At 28.2% G+C, this 24,246-nt stretch overlaps 1 protein-coding gene across 1 annotated transcript in view; it reads right to left on the bottom strand.

The window, feature by feature from the left end:
- Positions 1 to 24,246, bottom strand: part of LOC113387006 (polypeptide N-acetylgalactosaminyltransferase 2) — a 723,548-nt gene that overhangs the window by 262,855 nt on the left and 436,447 nt on the right. The window lies entirely within an intron of this gene.

The raw sequence follows: 24,246 nt of genomic DNA on the forward strand, positions 1-24,246 counted from the left end.
ATATATAGAGATAGATAGATTTATAGATAGATATCTATATTTCTAGATTAGGAGAATCTATTATAATATATATATATATATATATATATATATATATATATATATATATATATTTATATATATATATATATTTTATATTTATATATATATATATAATTTATAATTATCTACGGTTTTCACTGAGTTATTGAAATTATGCAAATATTTGTTTAATAAACGAAAATTATTGCAAATCATGTTTTGTTATTAAAAAAACATATCACGGTTGTTAATAAAATCGCGAATCAAATCATTAGTTTCAGCAACAGTTTATATGCCTCAAGATATCAAGTGTGAAAAAAATAATAATTCGTTTTGTAAGTAAAATATAAATAAGCTTATAGAATATAAATTTCTAAATCATTATCAGTCTTACAACATCAGAACAAATTGTGTTTTTGTTTCATGCAAATTAACCCCTTAACTTACAATTTAGATTCGAGAATGTTGGGCCAAAGTTGTTCAAGCTGGCGCAGCGTTTGTGACTATTTTTCCACATAGTGTACAGATTTTCACAAAAATATAAATAAAATTGTGTTTTATAGTATTGTATGAAGAAGTATTTTGTGATACTTGCGATTGCCGTATCTGGCCGTATCTGGCCCGTAATGCGTAATATTTGCTTCTTTCCCGATTATCGTACGCGGGCTATGCCCGTAATATTTACGTTTGGCCTAGAAATCGCACGCGGGCTCTGCTCGTCATTTTAAGTTGAGGGGTTAAAATATTGTATGTGATGAATTATTAGGTTCCATCTAAATATCCATCAAAGCACATAATTTTATAAATTATTTTCAACAATGCTCAATATTCTTAATTATATTTTGCAAATGTATGAGATTTTTATAATAATGGATTTTCTGATGCTGAATGTCTATTTGTTTTATTGGGTTTGAATCGGGTAGTTTTATGCATAGATTGTTGTTTTAAATGATTACATATGAAAAAATGTTTGAAATATTGTTTTATGCCAGTGTTGCAGAAATACCTAATGATATATCAATTTTTTTTCGAAATAGTTCGAGTTTGAATTATTAACTAAAATTGTTTTAATTCAAGTTTGACGAATATATTTCTAATTGTAAAATTTACTTGCTTGAATAATGTTAACCGTATTGTATTTATTCACATCATATAGCTTAATTTATGAGAAAAATATTTAAAAAAATCGTATTACTTAGGCACATTTTTTGTCATATATATTTAGAAATTGTATATCTTATATGGAAAATTCTACTTTTTAAAAAAAAATATTGGCTTATCCTCCATAAGTAATTTAATTTACTAAGTATGATATATTATATATATATATATATATATATATATATATATATATATTAATATACGATATACCTTAGTTGAAATACTCATGTATCACCTACAAAAGGCTTTATATAATTTATATAATTTAGTAAAGTACTTGTTTTAAATCTAATTGAAAAACAACAATATTGAACTTTTTGTATTGGTTTGAAAATTTTTTCAGCACTTTCATAGATTAAGCTGTATTATAATAAATTGCCATCAGAGTTTTATCATTTTTTATCAATTATTAAAATATAAATTCCAATGAAATATGCACTCTAGGTCCATTAGTTTAATTCAATCAGAATCAAATTTGATTTCACATCCATTACTTTTTTGACTACAATCTGGATTATATATAAACCAATTCGTGGAATTGTTGTTCGAGCAAATAATACAGTAAATTAATAACGTTTTGCAAAGTCACGTGTGGAATTATGATCAGGTTTATATAATATTGGAAATTGCAATTTGAACTGCGCTGTTATATTCTAAATGTATGTACTAATTGAAATTGTTCGATCATGAAGCATTTTCATTTATAGAAGAAATTTATTAAAAATTTAATTATTTGACAAAAAATCAGGTAATGCTTGTGTACAAATTGGCATCAAATTGAATTAAATGCTTTGTTACTGTTTACTAGTTTATTAACCCTTACTCATTCTAATATATACATGATAATCAAGTGTAAATAAATCATTTCAATTTTAAATTATATCAACAAGTCATCAAATCAAACGAGTGGCGCAATTATATTTTCAAACATTTGTATATAAATGGCACGACGGAATGTTGTTTAGAAATCTGTATGGTTTATGATGCGTCATATATAATTATAATTGAAAGTAAAACACGTTTTTGTGATATGTAAAAGTGAAGATCTTTATAATTTAGATTTATGGTGTACGAAATGAAATCATGATGTTTCCGGCTTGCAAATTATAATTGTTTTAAAGAGATTTTATAGTCATTAATACGTGATTAATATGTTTTTAATCTCAGAAAAGGTTTTTCTTGTAACCTGTACTTGGATTGTAGATTTTTTTTTGTATTTAGATGATTGATGGTGAATATATATTTTAATATGTGACGTAGTAAAGGGTAGAGTGGGGATAATAGTTTGCGGGTAAAAAGGCCAATCACTAATAGCAACAATATTTGCAAGTAGAGGGAAAAAGATGTATTACAAGACACCACCTTGGTTCTTACGACGCTGCTATCTGGAGATCAATGGCAATGTTTAAAAATACATAACAAAAGCATTTTTTTCTGTTATTAGTTTTTGGATTGTGATCAATATAATTTTTAAGAATAGATACGTTACTTTTTATTGTTAATTAAGTCATTTTAAATGCCAGCTTTTTTGTATATCCTTTATAAAAGCTTATGCGTGGACAGGGGTAAAAAGGACTAACTGAACCTTTAACCTGACCAAGGTGTAAACAATAAAAAAAGTAAAAAGAAAAGAGGATAAAGTGAGAAAAAAAAGATTTTACAAGAGATATAATAATTAGTTATTCCAACTCTGCTGATCAATATTTTTGACCATATACTAGATCAATGTTATATACAGTGTTGTTACAAGATAGATTCAAAAGTGTATAGAAGCTCGTGATCCACCGAGATGCTGCCGAACTCTGTTATATTTTTGAAGGAGCAGATATATTTAGATAATAGCTATATCAGACCAATTAAAAGGTGATAAGTAGTTGAATTGTTGTATATTTGAATGAAATAATACGATATTAAGATTTAAAGATGATATGTTACTTAGTTGAAGTTTGAATTGATACTGATGTTTGTAAGATGAAATTTTAGATATTACTAAATTATAAAGATTTAACAATTTTGTGTTATTTTTCTGATTGGTTTGTTTTTTGTGTTCAAGCGATATCCCATTACATTTTCGACCAATCAGATATTGACCGGTGATTCCATGGTACGTGGAATTGAACCGGGTACAGGTGATTAGAGGTTTTTAGAAAAATGGATTTATGGTATGGTGATATTTTTAGGGACAGGATGCATGACAATGAGAGGAATTATTTAATATTTCTAAAATATATAATAAGGGATGAGGGTTTATTATTGCTGTCCTGTATGAAGGTAATAAAATATAATAATATTATTTTTTTAGACCAGGGTTGAGTAAGGCGTTAACATATAGTGTTATCTCTATGAAATATATATCCATGAAATTTATATTTTGCATTGGTTGAAAAATGTAGCTAATATTTCGTAAAATTCCTACAAAATTTAAAATGAGACATTGAACTTGTTTTACCCCAAGTCAAATTGGACGTTTGTGCCCCGCCCAAACCTATCTCTATTTTATCCATGCTTTTATAACATAATGATCATAAAAAGCGATAAAAAAATAAAATAAAGCGAAACTGGTTTTGCCTAACCACTTTGATTAATGGTTAAATGCTCTATTGCATTTATTTTATTTGTTTATACATTTGTCTATTGGATAAGTTTGCCAATGTATGACTTTTATTTGCAAATGTAAAGTTTCCAAATACTAAACTCATAATGGTTGATATGCATGTTATTTTATAGTAGTGATTCGATTAATTAATTAAATTGAAGGTGTTGAAAGTCAATTACAAAATTTAATTCCGGTTTAAACGTGCATCTAAACTGAATTAGTATTTCCTAATATTAATAGTAATATAAACTTTATTACAATTTTGTTTAATGTGTAAAATTAATTGAAAATCACATACCATAGAAATCGTGCATAAATGATATTACGTAAGAAATATCCGCGCTTCTCTAAGATAAAGTTCAAAAATGCAAATATTTCCTAAGAATTATTAATTTATTCCTTGAGCGATTAATTTTATAATTAACATTTTTTTTTTAAAAAAAGCTAATTATGATGCAATCGCTAGAGGCTTTTGATATAACCCTTTCAATTTGACTTAACCAATTTATAATAATTTTTACCTAATTACAAATCATCAGTATTAGTTATTTCAAAATAACTTTGTAAGAAAAGGATAGGCCAACTTCTAAAACCACATTATCAGGAAATTGCCTTATAAAATTACGTTACTTGTAAGTTACTACTAGAAGACTATGAAGTTATAATTGCTGTTAATTATATTTATTCATAAAAGTGAAATCTGTAGCAATCTTGAAATAATTCTATTTCAAGAAACAACCAGTTATATTACAAAAAAATAATAAATAATATCTACCAAAGGAATTTTATGATAGTAATAGTTGATAAAGGTTTTTGATTATTTGTAAATATTATGTATAACAATTTATATTTAGAAAATGTTTAATTTTGGATAAATAATGTACCTATTATTCTGCTTCTCTTTAAATATAAAAATACGATATTGTGATTCTCTCTATAGCCAGCCCATGGGGTAAATTCGACCATATGGCTAATATCAGAAAAATGGAAATGGAAATTTCTACAATGATGATTTAATATTGATCCATCTGTGTTATTTGTTTGAAATACGTTATTTGTTTGATGTGTTATTGGTTGTGATGCATTTGATTTGATTTTCATAGTTATATAATTAAAAGTAAAATTTGGCCCTTGTGAGCGACCATACTTTATAGAATATTTTACTAATTTAATAGGATTATTGTAGTTATTGTTTATATAGGCAATATGTTAATTTCTTCTATTTATAAATTTCAATAATATGTTAATTCTATTAAAAATATTTTTTATAACAACGAAACCTGAATGAACCATTGAAAATGCTTTCTCCGTGAGATATTGTCAAGATTATTGCACTTTTTGAAGTTTTCTGCGCAAAATTAAATTTGCGCGAACAGAAGGTTGAATTTCAATCATATGATTGAGTAATATATATTTCTACATATTCATCATAATACAATATTGTTTTCGATAAGCAATTCTTATACAACCATATCCTTTTTTACACTCGGCAGAATCTTCCATAAATCACATATTTCATTTTCGCACGCGCGTAATGTGTTAAAGGCATATGCGTACGCTACTACGTATAAAGATATTTATTTTATTAAAATAAGAATAAACGGCCCTTCAGGCTATAAATCACGTCTCCGTATTATATTTCATAAAATGTATGGTTTAACAGAAGGTGGAATTATACTTAACAGTATAATCCAAATTACTTTCAGAGAATAAACGCATAAAAGAGATGATCCTAAAGTATACTCACCTTATCTTATACCTTATACTTTGATGAATTTTATTCAATTTATTTTCTTAAAGCAATTTTCTTAATCTAAATTGATTTAAGATTTCATAACTAAAGTATTCGTGCAGAATTTCTAATGACGTCCCATTGGGTGCCACCAGATTGTTCCAGCCGTTATTCGTAGAAACTGAAATTAAAAGCGTTTCATAAGATCGATGATTAAGGATAAGATAATACAATTTTTAATCAGTATTACTATATGATACTTTTGATGATGTGTATGATATATTATAAGCCATTTCATATAAATAAAAAACTAACTTATTTATCAAATAATTAGATTTATTAGAATAGAGCTTTTCGATCTTTTTCATACAATGAAATACATTTTCTTAGAAGGGTCCAGTCATTTCCTAAATTACGTATAAGAAATTTATATAATTTGCAAATTTAAATACTGCATCACATAAGTGTTATTGATCATGTTCATTACAAGTTAACAAATAATATATTCTGTAAATCTATTTTAATTCATCAGTAATTAAGATTTATTGCATTTTATGTCATTGGACATAGAATCTTCTCTTGGCCCCAAAGTAATTTTTGATTTTTTAACAGTATATTCATTGTTATGGTTATTAATTTTCTTTATTATTAAGAATTGATGTTGAAATTTATATTTTTGTTATAGATAAGTTTTTTCATTAAATTGTTTAATAATTTTATAGCACTTGGCGTTCAATTTAGTTCTATAACTTCAGATTCTGTTTGGTTTCTCGTGAATGGTATATATCGACCTATATAAAAGTTATGTCAGCTGACGTGTATATATTGTTCGCATTTTTTCCGAATTCAAATATATATTTATTTATATACATATACATATGCGTAGATACATACATATGTGTTTGTCGGCATGTATATTTATTTCTGTATATATTTACATATGTCAGGTTTTGTTAGAGTCATGATTGAAAACTGATAGCGTTATTCTGAAATAGCGTTACAGAGACACAAATACTCGTAAGGTATGTATATGTGTCGTGTTCATATGTAAATCCCATTCAAGAGGATTTTGTATTCAAACAGAAGTTTAGCTTTTTGTCGGCGGTGGATGTGCGGAATGAAAAATCTATGCGAAAATTCTGTCTTATCGCTCGTATTTCTTTTAGGTCAATACTTTGTATATGACCAGATATGTAAAACCCATTGGGAATAAAAGAATTACGACTTTTATGAGGGGTATGCATGATCAAACTCAGTTGTCCTCAATAGTAAGTGTTAACAATGAACATGATTTCAATAAAACAGGATAATGGTAAAAAGTTTGATTGAAAAATCTTGCTACAGTATACTTTATGACTCATTGGGCTAAAATCTTCTGTCAAATCAAAAGAATTATTAAAAAATAGGTTTCGTGATCAATTAAAAATAATAATATAAAATTATATATAAATTTCAGCCCAAGATTTCTTCATAGCACCTAAATTTGGTGCAAAAATTTTAGTGCTTGTGCTTTAGATTTATATTTTATTGCACAGTTCATTTATTGCACTATAACACACATTTGAAATACTAAATTAAAAATAGAACAAACGATATAAATTTTGCAAACATAAATGAACAGTCCGATTAAACATTGTTATAAGTTTGTCAATGCAATATTTCGCTTTGTAAAATTGAGTCTGCAGTACCTATATTATATATATGTTTTATACAAATAATAGATGAAAAAATGACTACGGTGTCATGTTATATATATGAAAGCTTGTTTCTATTGTAGAACTTTGCAAAAATATGTTTTAATGATTTTTTTTTTATGTTTTATTATTACTGTTTCATCAATTATTTAGGCATTACAAGTTCTAAAAATATACCTGATAAGTACAACTGTATCTACTTCCTCTATTTCAGTATTTTTATAAATATATTTTGTAAGTGTAATTTTGCTTTTATGCAATCTTGAATATTGAAAGAACTTCCACCTACGGCAAAAATAAGAATCGGCAAAATCAACTGAACTCTGCAAACAAAAAAGGGGAAAATTTACATTGCAAATGAACTACAGAAAAGACAAAAGTCAATATTATCTTATGATAAATTCACGCAACATTTACCTAAATACCTTATATTGATCTATGCCTGCTGTTTCTTAAAAAAATGTTATGCTTCAATGAAGAAAGCTCAGCCGGCGAGATATAGCTTTACATGAGTATTATTTATATAATTTCTTTGAATGATGAATTGATTAAATTCAGCTACTTTGCATTTCTTCCTTAGCTTTCTAGTGATTCTGCTATTTTTCGTTCAATTAATCGATGTGACAATAAAATTGTCCATTTCTGAACACTGGAACTGAAAACAAGTAACACAAGAAAATTCTTAAAACCAAATAAGCTACAAAAGTTTTTTTTCCTTATATTAACAATGTATTATATTATTGTTTTATACTTGGTCACCTTTTTTGTACAGAGCAATTATAGAATTTATGAAAGTTACCCATCAAATTTTTATAGTAAAGGCATGTCAAAGTGAACAGAGATTTCTCATGAAAAACTGATTTTTATTAGAAGATTATACGAAAATATAAAAGCTAAAAAAAGATGGTTTTAGTGAAATCATTATGCTGTTATTCTGGAGAACACGTGAAATAACTCCAGAGCAGTATGCAGATACACTGGTAAAATTACTGAAAATGATACTATAAATCTAGTCAAAAGGATCATTATAAATCTACTGAAAATTCATAATTACAAAAATGTACAAAATGACTGATAATATGATTTAAATAATATGCTAATGTTTTTTGTATTTATTTTGTTTTCATACTATTATAATATTATGACAATTTGAACTTATTAACAAGTCAACTATTATTGACGTATATACATCAAGAAGTGACAGAATTTTGTGTATTGACGAGTATACTAATTCAATATATTTTCAGTATTTTGAGACTATGCCAGTATAAACCAATAAGTTGCAAGTTGCTTTTTAAGCAGAGATCAATTATCGTGTCTAATTCATAGGTGAAGTGAAATAAAAATGATCAAGCTTTAATAAAATACTCATGAAATTAGCATACATCTTGCAGCTGCTGGTTCAAAAAATGCAAATATTATTTTCCATATATTGGAGAGCATATCGTCGTGCAATCTTTGATCATTGGTTATTTGGATTTGAATTTTTGAAAGAGAAAAAATACAAAACATATTTCTAAGCTTCACTGTATTTAGAATAGTATAAACATTGAGTTTATGCCTGTATAAAATAAAGTGTCATTAAGACAACATTTTACTAATGAAGGCGCCCAGTTCATGGATGAAATAAAAAAATTACCAAACTAAAACAAACGTACTTCTTGAAATTTTTGAATTACCCATAATTGGTTGCGATAAACTGGACATATCTTTATGAAATCGGCGTTCCTGGCATTTATCTTGCAGGTGCTGGTCCAAAAATGCAAATATTCTTTTTCATAAATTCAATCTACTTGGGAAACAGATCAACGAGCAATCTTTGACAATTGGCTATTTGGATTAGAATTTTTGGAAGAAAATAAACATTACAAAACATATTTCTAAAATTTCAAGATGTTTAGAATATTAAAATACATAGACATTATGCCAGTATAAAATAAACTATTTTAAGTGGCATTAAGACTTTGTTTTACTAATGAAGGCGCCGAGTTCATAGATAAAACAAACGTACTTTTTGATTGAATTTTTTTATTTACCCATAATTGGTTGCGATAAACTGTACATATCTTGATGAGATCGGCGTCCCCGGCATACATCTTGCAGCTGCTGGTCCAAAAATGCAAATATTCTTCTCCGTATATTCAATCTACTTGGAAAGCACATCGTCGTGCAATTCGAGCATTTCCATTCCGCCCGAGTCTCCAATTTATCTCCCGCTTATGACGCTGCTATCGCGCCCGGGAGCGAATGATAAAAAGAAGCATGATGATGATTGAATGACTTTGAATGCGAACTGACAAGCGTTTTAGTTGGGCGTCTTCCTTCCAGAGTTTGGAGTCTTCTGCCAGGGAAAAACGTTTTTCAGCCGCTCTCCTGGTGGTGTAAGGTAGGATAACGAAAATTCCAGTGCGAATAGAAGAGGTGAAATTTAATTGGATTTGATTACGTTCCGTGCGCGCGTTTTTGTTAGAAGGAATGTTTTCTGTATACAGAAGTAAAGTTACACCCCGTTTCGGTTGAACGATGCTTTTGATTGCGATACGGGTTGAAGCGTTTCAGTATAGTGGGAATTCGTACACTGACGGTGAGGCAGTACATAGATTTATCCAAATATGTAGAGGTGTTTTACAGCAAATCATTGGAGCTTATTAAAATTAATTAATATTTTTATCAATTAATAATATTTGAGAACTTGTGGTTATAGATCATGATATAACTACAAATGGAAATCGTCCTTCGTGGACATAGTTGCATCACTCAATCATATGTAAACTATTAGACAAAGAGCTAATATATAATAAATCCACACATATGAGAATGGTGAACCGATGGGTTGCCTCTCATAATAATACCTTAGATCGTAAGCGTTGAACCAAATAGCTTATAGAACATATAAATAGTAAGAGTTCTGATTGCTGTTGTAACGATAATTAAAATAATAACAATAATAATAATTGAAAAGATTTAATTCATATATTGAACCAATTAGTTCTTAACATGAATTATATAAAGGCTTTGTGATTCATCGAGATGCTGCTTAAATAGTAGACATTTCGTGGATGATGTCACAAAGACCAGATATATCTATTGGCAATATCAGGCCATTAAAAGATGATATATAGTTGTTGATATATGTTATTTATTAGAATGAAATCGATGAAATCAAATATACGTATATAAAAATTGATATTTGATAGCTATTTATTTTATTATTTATATTATAATGATGTTACTTGTTAGAATGTTGAGTTAATAATACTAAAGTTTTTTATGGATGATGAGATATTACTGATTTTCAAAGTTTTATTAATTTTATATTATTTTTTTGATTGGTTAATTTTTAGGTGAAAACGACTTCCCATTTCATCTATTACCCAATCATGTATTGATATGGGATTAGGTTAGATACATTTGAAGGATATCAAATTTTTTAGAAAGAGGGATTAATGATAGAATTAATGACTATTTATGGACACGATGCATTAAAATAAAAGGGATTATTTTATACTTCGAAATTAGGATTAGGTTTTGTATGTATAGATGTTTTGCAATATATTTTCATAATTTTGATAGACCAGGGTTGAGCCTGAGGCGTTTATAGTTCTTACATATACTTCCTCTTACTGTACTAAATACAGGCAATTACATATATTTTTAAAAAGAAATGCCAACATATCTTTATAGTTGCAAATTTTGTAGTTTGTAATTTTATATTTATGGGCAAATAATATTGAAGAACTTTTGTTAGAAATATAAAATCAAAATAACAAAAAAAGATTCCAAAGAAACGGTTTTTAGTACATACGTATCTGGAGACATATACTTTTTCCATATTTTGAATCAAACGATTCTGAATGCCTTGAATCAACGAGAACACATAAAACGAGCAAATCAATTTTTTTGAAAACGGAGTTCATCTACGGGAAGTAAATAATTCACTATTATGTTTTTGTTAATGAGGATATATTATTCTTATAATTCAATCATATTTGAGTTATATCAAATGCTTTTTTTCATAAAATTGGCATATCCTGATGCATATTTATGTATTTGCACACATATTTATGTATTTGTTCATTGTATTTTTTTTGTATTTTTTAGTATTTTTTCTTTTTTGCACATATCAAATTTGTAAATAAGACATTAAAGTTTTGATTAACAAAAATAAATTATAACAAAAAAGTATTTGTGTTTGTTTTTTTGTTGGTAGGATAAATACAGACAAATTCTAGTAATGATTTAAGGCTTATAATCGATTAAAGATTTCACACAGTATAGAAATTAATTATTATCATATTATTACTGAAACAATCAAAAATATTAATGCATATCTAAACGCTAGATTGTTTATTACTATAGCTATCATATTAGAGAACATTTCCCAATAAAATTATGGAATTGCGATAGGCATAAGTGTACTTAGCAAAAACCCAGCAACAATACGCTATTAAATTTGCAATTAGTGAAGTCCTTGCTCACTGCAAAAAATCTATTGTTATAGCTTCTTAATCACGCTTTGTTTCTGATAACTTAATCACAGCTTACTTCATCGAAGGATATTACGCAAAATAGATTTCTTACATTTACATACATTGCAAATTTCACCATCTTCAGTCTCTTAATTCGCGAACAGTAATACCTTGGGTAGATTCAAATCAAATGAAATTTGCATGCAATGGCTTTTACTTGAAAAGCATTTGGACTTATTAGGAACTCGTATAATGTTATTCCATTAGACAATGTTAGGCAAGAAGCGAAATGTTTAATTCATCTTCAATTCGGAAAACATTCGTTTCGTTTGCTAACAGACACAAAGGACTGTGAAATATCCTTAGGCCTTCGGAAAATATCTACTGTAAATTCTGTTTTTAGGCAGGGATCACCAACCTTAATATTAGCACTCCTTCTTGTGCTTTTATCGGAACAAACCTGTTCAATATTGTTCAGCTGCTCATTTATTTATTTTTGCGTTTATTTTTTCACTAAATAAATATAACTCGCTGGATTTGATATAAAATAATTAGGAACTTACTTCAAGCCAGATAAACATCATTCTTATAGTTAAAATGTAATCTTATGCAAAGTATTCATAAATATTTTTCAAATACATTTGTTGACTTTTATTAGTATAAATACATATTGATGCCTTGACTTCGTTATATTAAATTATTATTACATTTAATCATATATCATACTAAACATGTGTATTTGGTGAATCAGGTAAAAATGGTGATCAAAAGTATTGTCTACAAATTTAATTACTATTACCATTTATAACGTTCAACAGTTAAAACGATTAAAATAAAATTTTTGCTACTTCTTTATTTAAAATAAGAGTAACTTTATAGTTCAACTATAGTTCAACTCTATTATAAACTGAGTTTTGCGCTCCTGATGTTAAATTTATGCTATGAGGCGAGAAACATTGAAACAACTTCAGAGTCGGGACAGTCTTGAAAATACAGAGGCTCCATAAAAGATTTTGTGATACAAAGCTTTCGCTTTGTTAAGATTGTATTAGGGAGTTTATCCTTATAAGCTTCAAAATGGTACATTTTTTGAGTACACTAATAAAAAAGGCAGCAGATGTAACAATTCTTCTAAATTTACAAAAATTGCAAAATGTTTTCAATATTTTAGTCAATGCAATATTGATGAAATTATTTTATTATAGTTTTATAGTCAAGTACTGTAAAAGCTCCATTACATGCGTCAAAAGAGTGCAATTTGCAATTTATTAATGTGATTTAAATAGATTTCAGAAAATGCTACTTTAATGTCAATAATGTTTTATGTAGGGCTTCCACTTTAATTTTCATCAAAGAGTTATAAATAATTGGGATACATTGTGTAGAAATTTTGTTATTTTTTGCATTTTCAATAAATGAACATTATTGTTATTTTACATATATATACTTTAAGACTTTTCTCATCATTGTCATCTATGATTATATGGACGTCTTTTGTATTTAGAAAGATGCATGCGTTGACTTGCAATTATATACAACTTTGTGTAATATACATTTGTGTACTAGATTGAAAAGTTTACACAATGATTCCCAAAATAATTTTGAAATTTAATCATTTTGTTTGTACACAATTTAAATGTTTTGCATTCGTAATTTGAAATTTGTTTACTACATTATAATATTATTACAAAATTACAATCTTATTCGATACTGATTTGAGAATATGCTTTAGTTTATTTACCAGATCTCTGTATTTACGTTAACAATAACTTTGATGGAAGATTTCCAGAGTTAAGTATGTTTTGTTTCTGAACGTGATATTTCTCGGGGCCTTTTCCTCCATTTTCCATAGGAAAAATTCGCATGAGAGACGAAAGCTACGGTCTCGCGAGGAACAAATCTAATACATTAATCACATAATTCGTGCAACACGAAACAATTAGAATTCGAGACATATATGCGAGAAAAAAGTAATATAGTAGAGATTAACATGTTCCGTATAATTGATATATTTGGATAAAAGACTACATATAGGGGAGCTAGGGGCTATTTGAAACAGGAGTAACTAATAGCGGGCGTTTTCCAGTAAAATCTTAAACTATGTTAAAATACTTTTAACTTCCCGTGGGCAAGTTATAGTAATCGCGAAACAATCGAAAATGAAAATTTTTATATATCTTTACGTTTCAGAGTATTTTTCAGATGGTAACCCAATGGTTAATCCATCCATATTTGATGATTTTGTTATTAGAATTAATCTAATAGGGCTGACTTTTTATTGGTGCAGCAAAGCCGGATGAGGGCTATTTTCACTTGGAAACATATTGCTATCTATATTTCCGAGTGAAAATCGTTGTCACTGTTGCCTGACAACAGGCTGCTCGAAGTGAGTATCGAATCCGGGACCTCTGATTCAGGTCCCGTCGCTCTTAACCGCTTACCTACGGGCGAGCCCTAAATTATTGATAGTACGATTTTATATCACATGACGGACCTGCACAGTTCTGTTTATTGCGTAGGCCTGCGAGACGGTAGTTAGGACAATATAAATCAGAACGGTTTACATGCCTAATGGAGACAAAAATAGTGGTGTATGGCATCTTGTAAGTAAGGAGAAGTTTCAGCCCAACAGCTAATAAGACTTAAGGTTCTGATTGCTGAAAACAAACATATATAAAAAAAAACAATAATTTAAAAGTTTATCTACACTGCACAATTAATAGATGCAATATACAAGAATTATATACAGAAATAAATAAATTTGACAGAATATATAGTTTGTTAGATATAGAAACATGCAAATTGTGTTACAGAAGACACTATATCTTTTATTATTATTATGATATCGATTGCAGTTTACGTTAATTCATGATGAAAATTTCTATTACAGGAGATAATGTATATTATATTTATATTAATTATAGTTCGCTTTGATGTATAAAAAGAATTACTTGAAACAAGTCAATATTCTTAAAAATGAGTCAAGAATCAATTATCAGAGGTATTATTGTCGTTGCTACTTGCCCAAATGTCCCTTAGCCCCAAACACGGGGTAAGGTGTATCACCGCACTTTTTCTAGGATTTGATTTATTTTGAAATAATAAACAATAGTTGTGGAAATTGTTTTATTTGATTCAGTGAAGTAATAGTCAGAGCAACTAACCATTTTTATTTCGTAGAACTATAATTAGTGAATCTGAAGATATATTAGTTCAAAAAACTGTTACAATTTGTCTCTAGCTTCCCTATATTGTAGGTAGGATACATATATATTTCCATAATATAAAACAAATTGTTGAATTAGAATAGTTCAACTTATATGAATGATAACACTAAATAATTTTTGGAAGCACAACCCTACAAAGCTTTCGGTGTGCACGAGCTAAAGCAATATAAAATGATACCAAAATAATTTACAAACCCGAGCATCTCCTGAAAGCTACAAATAACGAATGCAGCTGCAACCTATTAGCTGCAAATAATGAATACTGGCAGAGCGATACACAAGCCGCTTGGAAAGCATTGTGTTTCAAATTAAAAATTGAAAATGCTTTTTCGAACAAACTCTAGAGCACAAGCATTAACTACAGCCGTACTACGACACGTGAAAATTCCAATAATGGAGTGGAAATGTTCAACAACCATTACTGAAACTCTAGAGTTTTCGATATTATGAAACGGGATGTTATCGGCGGAGTGTACGTATGCTGTTCGGGAAACTTACACACATTTCGGTTAACGTTCGCCAATGTTGCATACATGCGGGAAGGAGGTTTTATTGCCCGAACGATGGAGCCAAAACGATGAAAGGTATATGGATTGCAAGGATACGCTAATTTACTCAAACACACACACACACATACACACATGTAAAATATTCATATAACACAAATTCTGTGTATGGTTTACTCACTGCAAAGCATGTCACATATAAATGTTGCAAGTGCTAATCAGTGATTGATTTAGCTTATTTTGAAATTCAAGACTATATAACACATATTATATAGATGGTTTACCCAGAGCACAGCATTCCTCATATAAATTCATGGGGCATATTAATAGCTTTTGCATGTGCTATTGCTTTTATTTTAAGATTCAATGTTCTGGTATATTATGAACGCGCTTTTTAATAACTTATTAATTTTTGCATTAAGAATCAAAATCCGAACATGAATTTTTTAATTATGCAGTGGAATAACTAGCAAACTCTGTAGAAAGCTTTGTGATTCTCTCAAAAACTGATCTAGTAGCTCTTAAATCGTGATACCAAGATTCCTCTAGAAACTGTTGCATATTCAAGTTTAAAAATTCAATCTCTATATTTAGGTACTGTGTGTAAAAAGAGCAAAATATTTGTTCAATGAGAGAATCCTGCGAATGAGATTTTGCAAGAATTGATCGATTATTTGACGCATCTAGTTTTATCTATGATAACCATTGTCTCTATCTAAGAATCGTTTTAGAATTGTTTCAGAGAATAGAACAAAATATCCAAACTTTTCCACAATCTCAGAAAAGTCTTGATCGGAATTCAATAAAAAACTTTCATAAAAAGACGATAATTGATCAGTTCGTGCTAGATGAGTAATAATTGCACTATTAATATGACATTGTAAAATTGCTATTTAGGGCAGTATTCGTTTTTGAAGTATACATTATAAAATATTAAAATAAAAAATTGTTATTGCAATCATTAAAAGAAGTGTTAGGGGAGAATAACCCTTAATTAAACAGGTGTTTGTAGCATGAGTACTAATAAAAATGAATAATGGAAAAATAAAAACATTATGAAAAGATCTGTTCACACACACAAAAAAAGAAAAAAAAATCACGCATACTTTTTCCAAATTTGGTCTTACATATACTTCTCCTTCAGGAAGTTAATAATAAAATGGTGTTAAAATGTTAAAATTGCATTTTTGATTGAATTAAGTAATTTTCAAAATGGTATGTTAATTGATAATTGATATTTGATAAACAATTATGTTTAAAAATTATTCGAATTAAATATTTAATTTCATTGATTAGATATTATACGCAATTACGATTTTTCAATTAATTAATTTCATTTTCAAAATTAAACCTTTGCAAGTCGAAGTTTTAGCCATGTAATAATTAGAATTAGCTATTATGTTCATTCAGAAAGCAAAAGAAATTTTAATTTTCAAATATTACTGATCATAAATATATCTGAATCTTCAAGTTAATATTTCTACTTATACTACTGTGATATTTTAATACAATGAAAAACTTTACTACAATCATGAATGTATTGTGCATTCATATTTTGTTCATGATTTATTATTAGTTTTCTTGTATTTCTCTGAACTTATGAGTTTAGTTTTACTGGAAAGTGACATTGTACGGGTAGATGCAATATTAAAAAAGTTTCTTTTTCCGACGATTTATTGTCTTTGAGCTAGTGACTTTAGCGAACATAATTTGAAATATAATGATGATACTTCGTTAACTACTAATACTTTTTAAAATATGATATTATATAAATTAACTATAATTAAAAAAAAAAAATCCTATGTTTAAATGCTATCAATATCAAATACTTATAAGAAAAATCAATATAAGAAGTAAAGTCATAAAATATGTTTTGTACGATGCATCTTTTCAAATTGATAAATTTATTAAATTTAAATAATTCTTAAAGATTTTCAATATTCTTATAAAATTTATAATCGAGTATATATCATACTAATATTACAATCATCTTATTACTACATGCTTCACTAGAATGCTTGTTAGTCTGGAACTACATTGCAATATCAATATTTTTAACTTCCCGTAGGGCAAGTTATAGTAATCGCAAAAAAATCGAAAATGAAAATTTTTATATATCTTTACGTTTCAGAGGTTTCTGAACATTTTGGCATACCTTAGAAAAAATGGATGTATGTGTGTGTGTGTGTGTGTGTGTATGTGTGTGTGTATGTATGTATGTATGTATGTGTGTGTATGTATGTGCGGATACAAATTTTCGTCGACGATTTCGGGAACAAGAATCAACCGATTTGAATAATTCAAAAAACATTCGATCCGTATTGATAAGGAGACGTGCTGATTAGTTTTTGGCAAAGGCAGGTCAAGCCGTTCCGAAGATACGGGGCAAAAAGTTCCGAAAACGGTAACTCAGTTTTTAAGAGAACGGAGCGTCCGATTTCAATAATTCAAAAAACATTTTATTTGTATTGACAAGATGAAGAATCGATACAACTTTCATGAAGGTAGGTCCAGCGGTTTCGGAGATATAGAGGAAAAAGTAAAAAAATGAGCCATTTGGCGGTCAAAAATGATCATTAGACATATGCACATCAAATTATCAGACATTTTATAGAGATTTTAACAATAAGTATACATTTTGTTAACATTCCTATCGGTTCCGTACCAATGCTTATGCGTTAGACAGCGACGCGGCGCTTACGCGCTTTATATTTTGTCCCTATGTAGTTGAAGCAGTACGATTGCTTTGAAAAAAAGTTCAGATCTTCCACAATATGTCAAAATAAAGAAAAAAATTTTTTATTTCAAAAAAAAAAAAATTTAAAAAAAAAATTTTTAAAAAAAAAAATTTTTTAAAAAAATTTTTTTTTTTCAAAAAAAACTAATTTTTTGTCCAATTTATAGTTTCTCAAAAATCTTATTTTTTCAAAGTAATTTTTTTTCAAAAATGTTAATCGTTTTAAAAAAAAAAAATAATTTTTGGTACGGGAAGTTCCAGCAATTTGCCTTAAGGCACGATGCCCTAATTGCCTTAAGACAGAATTCCACTTACAGCTAGTTTATTTTTATTTGCAAAGCTTTGAACATATCACTTCAAATGGCAATTATTTTTTAAAAAAAACTTGCAAGGTGCAATGATATAGAAATATAAAATTGCGACAGCTTACGAATGATATATGAGTACTTGGAAAAAAATGATTTAATGTAAAATATCGAACGAAGTTCTCCTATCAAGTATTCACTTCAATGAATTTGCTTACAGTAAAAAGAGGCGCTCCAACTTCCATATATTTTTTATATATTTTCTGTTATATATTTTGTAATAAACTCTATTTCTCAGAACGTGAACGTTACAAATGGTTTGGTACATAGCTCTCAGATTTATATAATAAGTCATTTATCATTATATTTTGCGTGAATATTTGGTATACATTGTACGCAAATTATGGCTGCGAAACAATATATTAGCGAAGCTTGTTGGGCTATAAGTCATTTGTTATTACTGTAACATTTTGTACTTTGAAAATTTATTAACGATTGAGATCAGCTGTGCAGCTTTGTAACATAAAACGAAATCGATAAATTTTCAGTATAGACATAAAAAACGAATATTTTTGGCTCTTTTTGTCAATGTGACCAGCTATGAATTCCAGAACAGAGATGGGACTTTGGACTATTTTTTATAAATTGTTGATTTCTAGCTATCGAAATATAACAAATTAGCAGTTTATTTGGTAATTGGAAATTTAGGTACTACATATAATGAAAATCATATAGTACGGGTGTCGCCTATAAACGACATCCAGTTTGTTTACCATTGCTATAATAATAACACTCTTTGTTAAATTATTCAGATTTCTAATTTATAATTGTAACTTTTAGTTATTGAGAAGTGTAATTTTTATTTTTAAATGCATTTTTATTGACGAGAAAACCTTGAAATAAATAGCTGTTCAGATACTTGGACGGCTTTCTGACCCGTACAGCAGTGCCACTTCTTTGGAGAACACTGTCTTATGGAAAGGGTCAAAAATGTAAAATTATCTTATATACTAAAGTATATGTGCTTGAAGTATTCGTCTTTTTTGTATGAATACTTAAACTATAATAATTTTTTATAACTTATATTTTTATCATCATTAATAAGCTACAAATCTATAATATGATTCATCATCAAGTGTTCTATTTTTTATATTTCTTTAAGGGCAAATTAAATAGCCATTTTTACTTTAGATTATATCCTCCAACAATAGAGAATGCAATATTTAATAATGAGAACAAGTGAATAATGCCTCTCGAGTAATTTTTAGTTTAATCCTCCAACCTTGTGATATATTTCCATCGTTTTGTTCTATTTGGATTAAACCCCGCAATTTTATTCCATGAAAGATCTCTCGTAAATTCTTATAAATGTCATGACATAAAAATGTAGGCAACAAAGCATAATTCTTTGAATTACAGTATCTGTAAAGAACGGCAAAGGAATCCGACTTGTATTTCCGACTGTTTGCCATTATTATATTTTATGAGTGGCGCTATTAAATCGTTCCGGATGATGGATCCTGTTGAAAGCTAAGGGTGTACATTTATTACATTATATTAATAACCTGCGTTCTTCTTCTTTAGATGAAATTATTTCTAGAAATTTAAAGAGCCAAGAACGGGAATGCAATCTAAATTATTAATTGTATGAAATTAACAAATATCTTTTCTAAGCGTTCCAAGATAACGAGTAATGTCGATGATGAGATTAATTAAATATAAATAGGAGTCAGGTAGTACTAGGGCAAAATAATTTATTTATATATTTTATAGTTATACTCTTCGTTTAATATTTTGGAATTAGCCACTGGATTTTCGTGATAATATATTTCGTTGTAAATATATTGCGACAATTGTTCATAGTTTACTTAAATTGATGATTCAGAACCAAGCCATTGTAGTAAACTTCATGTCACTTGGACGATGAGGGTGTAGCAAAAGGTGTTATATTAACAGTTAAATTGAATAATTTTGAATGAAACATTACAATTCAAAGAAAATCACATAAACGCTTACTTGAAATTGATCAAGTTTTATAAATGGGTTTGTTGATTATCCATCAGATCAAATCACAAATTAAAGATAGATTGCATTCCATTAAATGAACAAAGCGTTTCGTGCACCACGACACGCCATCATTTTATGGTACCATAATGCATGCTATTTTTACATAATAAAAATAAACTTCTAATATATAGACGCAATCTGTTACATTTCCTATTGCATTAAATTTGTATTTGTGAATAATTATGCAATCGGAGCGAAGGCATCATTTCAATACTTGTTTTTACAAAAATTGCATCAGTACCTTGTTATTTGTTCTTACTGTAGCTTAGTTGTAAGAGCTTTTATCTTCTAACCACAAGGATCCAGGTTCGATACTGAACTCACTTAGCGTCAAATAGTATTGAAGTCAATTTCACAGAAAAATTTAGATCTAAATATGTTTTTAAGTGGATATTGCTCCTTATTCGATATTGCTGTATGAAGGTCCAAATATATCATCTATATTGTAGAAATTCTAATGATAAAAATATACCGAATATTTAGTATTTGGTGGATTTTTAAAAGCGACATCTTTGAGGAAAAGTTTTAACCATAACATAATTAGGTTTCTATTTTGCTTCAAAAATAATATGTTCTACACTTAGTTCCAAAAAATTATTTTTTAGTGTGTTTTTTATAAATTTTGTTCAAGTGCTCATGATCAGGTTGAATTTTATGAACCTAAATTCTCAGATATGAGACATATTCTGATGCTCTTAGCTGATTTTCTGCAACGTGGTTTTGACAATCTCATACGTCAAAATTATCGGATCGAAATATTACTAAATACGAATACGAAAAATCAGTTTTGGAATTGATAACACAATTTTTCTCATTCATAATTTTTCCATATTTTTTCACCTCTAATTTCTTTCTGGCTTAAGAAGATATTTTTTCGTATCTACAATAAATAAGTTAATTGCAACTAGAATTCTACTTATATTACTATACTTCTTATTGAAACAAAAGTTATTTGAACCATTTTTTATACACAAGCAACTCTTAAAACTCATAGCAATTAAATCTGCTCAACTGTGAAATTGGGTAGAAAAAAACACATTAAATTCCGTGTCGATAAAAAGATATCGCTTTCTGTACAAATATAATAATTTAACTGCCTATTTATTTATCTAATAATATAATTACAAAATTGAGTGTAGCTACAGAGACATGTGTTCTTTGTAATAATATGTTATGACAATGATTGAGATTGAGATTGAATACGATTTAGCAACAGAGCTCTACTGCTGTGATCTGATACAATTCAGATGTCCATCAACAATAATAGTTATTTCGGAAATTGATGGCTACGTTTGGCGTTCCATTCGTATTGTTTTCCTTCATAGAAATGTATTTAGCTCGCTACATTTCACATATAGAATGCACAAAGCGCATTAATGGCATGCTGATCATAAGCAATTTAATTATTCCACATATATCTGCTAGGTATTAAATAGTATTAAATTGTATTGTTGTGTTTATTATTTGACATTACATGGGCGCTAACAGCGTCGGTTTTGAATATATTCAGAAACAGAATATGGCTCAATTTTGAAATGACTTAAATGACTGTGTTATGTACATTTATTATTTATTATATATATATATATATATATATATATATATATATATATAGTAAAATTCAGTATAAATTAATAAATTAAAATTTTATTTCAATTAAATTTATTTCTTGTCTAATTATATATTATTATCATGTAACATTTCATTTTGCATTCATACACAATTAATTACATATTCCCACTTCAGCTGCCATCACGCACGATTCTTTAACTTGATCAAACATTTGTGCACAGCATACTAATATTAGGCCTGTTGATTATGCATGCCACAATATTTTACATGGAATATATTCGTTATAAAATTACTGGTCTGTGTACTCGCTGCCAGTCCACCGTATTTCTATTCTGTTAACTGGCCGAAAATGATAACATTTTGGCCGGACGGTCGCGCGATTTGCATAAACGCTACGTGTTTGTTGACATATTCACAGCTGCGACCAACGACAGGCCACCGGGAAAAAACAACCGTATAATTTGCATTTTGGACTAATTCTGTTGCTGTTTTGAACCATACGGTGCGAATAATGACAGCACGAATCCGTCAGGGTTTTAAAATTTGAATTAAAAAAAATGTAACAAAAATATGAAATTATTTTAACTAATGGTTGAGTTAGTCGTTTTAGTATATTATCGTGATAAACCATTTGTATTCAAAATATTGCTCAAATCAAATATGTATCAAACATGTCTTAAAACAGTATTAGTAGTTTACTAAGTATCATTATTATATTTCAAATTATATTCGCTAAAGTCACTAGCTCAGAGACAATAAATCGTTGGCAAAAGAAACTTTTTTAATATTGCATCTTCCCGTACAATGTCACTTTCCAGTAAAACTATACTCATAAGTTCAGAGAAATACAGGAAAACTAATAATGAATCATGCCCAATTCATGATTGTGGTGAAGTTTTTCATGGTATTAAAATATCACAGAAGTTTTAATATAAGTAGGAATATTAACTTGAAGATTCAGATATATTTGACAGTAATATTTGAAATAAAATTTAATTTAATGATTTCTTTTGCTTTCCGAATGAAGACAGTAGTCATAGTAATTGCTCAAACCAAATTAGTATACCAACTACTATTTTTTTAAACATATTCGCAATTAAACAACAAAATTTTTGAGAACTTTATTCTGAAATGCATTGTCCATTTTGATCACTGACTTTTTCTCATCTCTCAAGCAGCATCATCACTTTCATAAAACTTCTAATTTTTATTAGCAAATAACTGAATCAGGCACAATTTGACATTATCATAATTATTGCTTTTCTTTAATTCAAAGAGGCCGAGTGATCAAAGATATTTGATGGTCAATAATGGAATAAATCACCGTTTAGATTTGCCTAATTTGACTTCTTTTTTCAACTGCATTGATTAATTCTGTTAGTTGTTTAATATGGACATCAAATATCATCGTTTGGTTCGTGATAACAGTTTAAAGCAGACTATTCCTTCATAATCAACTTTAACTAGACAACCAGAGCATTTTTCTTCTTTAAGTGCGAAGTCACCAGGATGAAATTTAGAAATCCAATTTCAACATTGCTGTTTTTAAAGATTTGGCACCATAAACATCTTATAACCTTTTGTGAGCTTGAAATGCTTTTTTACCTTTCTAGGAATAAAGAAATAAAATTAGCAAAATACTGCTTACCTAGTTCTCTTAAAATTTATGTTCACGTTTTTGGAAAATTCTCTACATTTAGCTCTCTTCTGTACTTTCCTATACTAGTTTGTTAATTCTCAAATTCTCGCGCACTATAAAAAAATATATATACAAATGGGTGCATTATTTTTTTAAAGATTATTATAATTTAAAAATCTATCTATCTATCTTAAACAACTAATGATTTATTAAATAGGTGTGATTGTTATTTTAACATTTGTGAACTATCTCGAAGCTGGACATAGTGTATCAATTTATTGTGAAGTTTCAATTCATTGTTTAATATTTCAACAATGTTTGTTGAACATTGTAAGAATGTTCTTAATTCTGCAGTTAAGAATTCTTATAGATAGTACACATCGCAGGAATCAATTCAAATTCTTTAGTTAAAATCGTAGTATTGTTTTCTTATTGCAGTTTAATTTCAGTTAGTAAATTGCTAGTTTTAATCAATGAACTAAGCGTAAGGAAAACAAAATTAAATGATAAATGTAGCTGA

This window comes from Ctenocephalides felis, unplaced genomic scaffold (genome assembly GCF_003426905.1).
Source record: "Ctenocephalides felis isolate EL2017-DRISC unplaced genomic scaffold, ASM342690v1 CF-g0.4_SCAFFOLD_03571, whole genome shotgun sequence".
Lineage (NCBI taxonomy): Eukaryota > Metazoa > Arthropoda > Insecta > Siphonaptera > Pulicidae > Ctenocephalides > Ctenocephalides felis.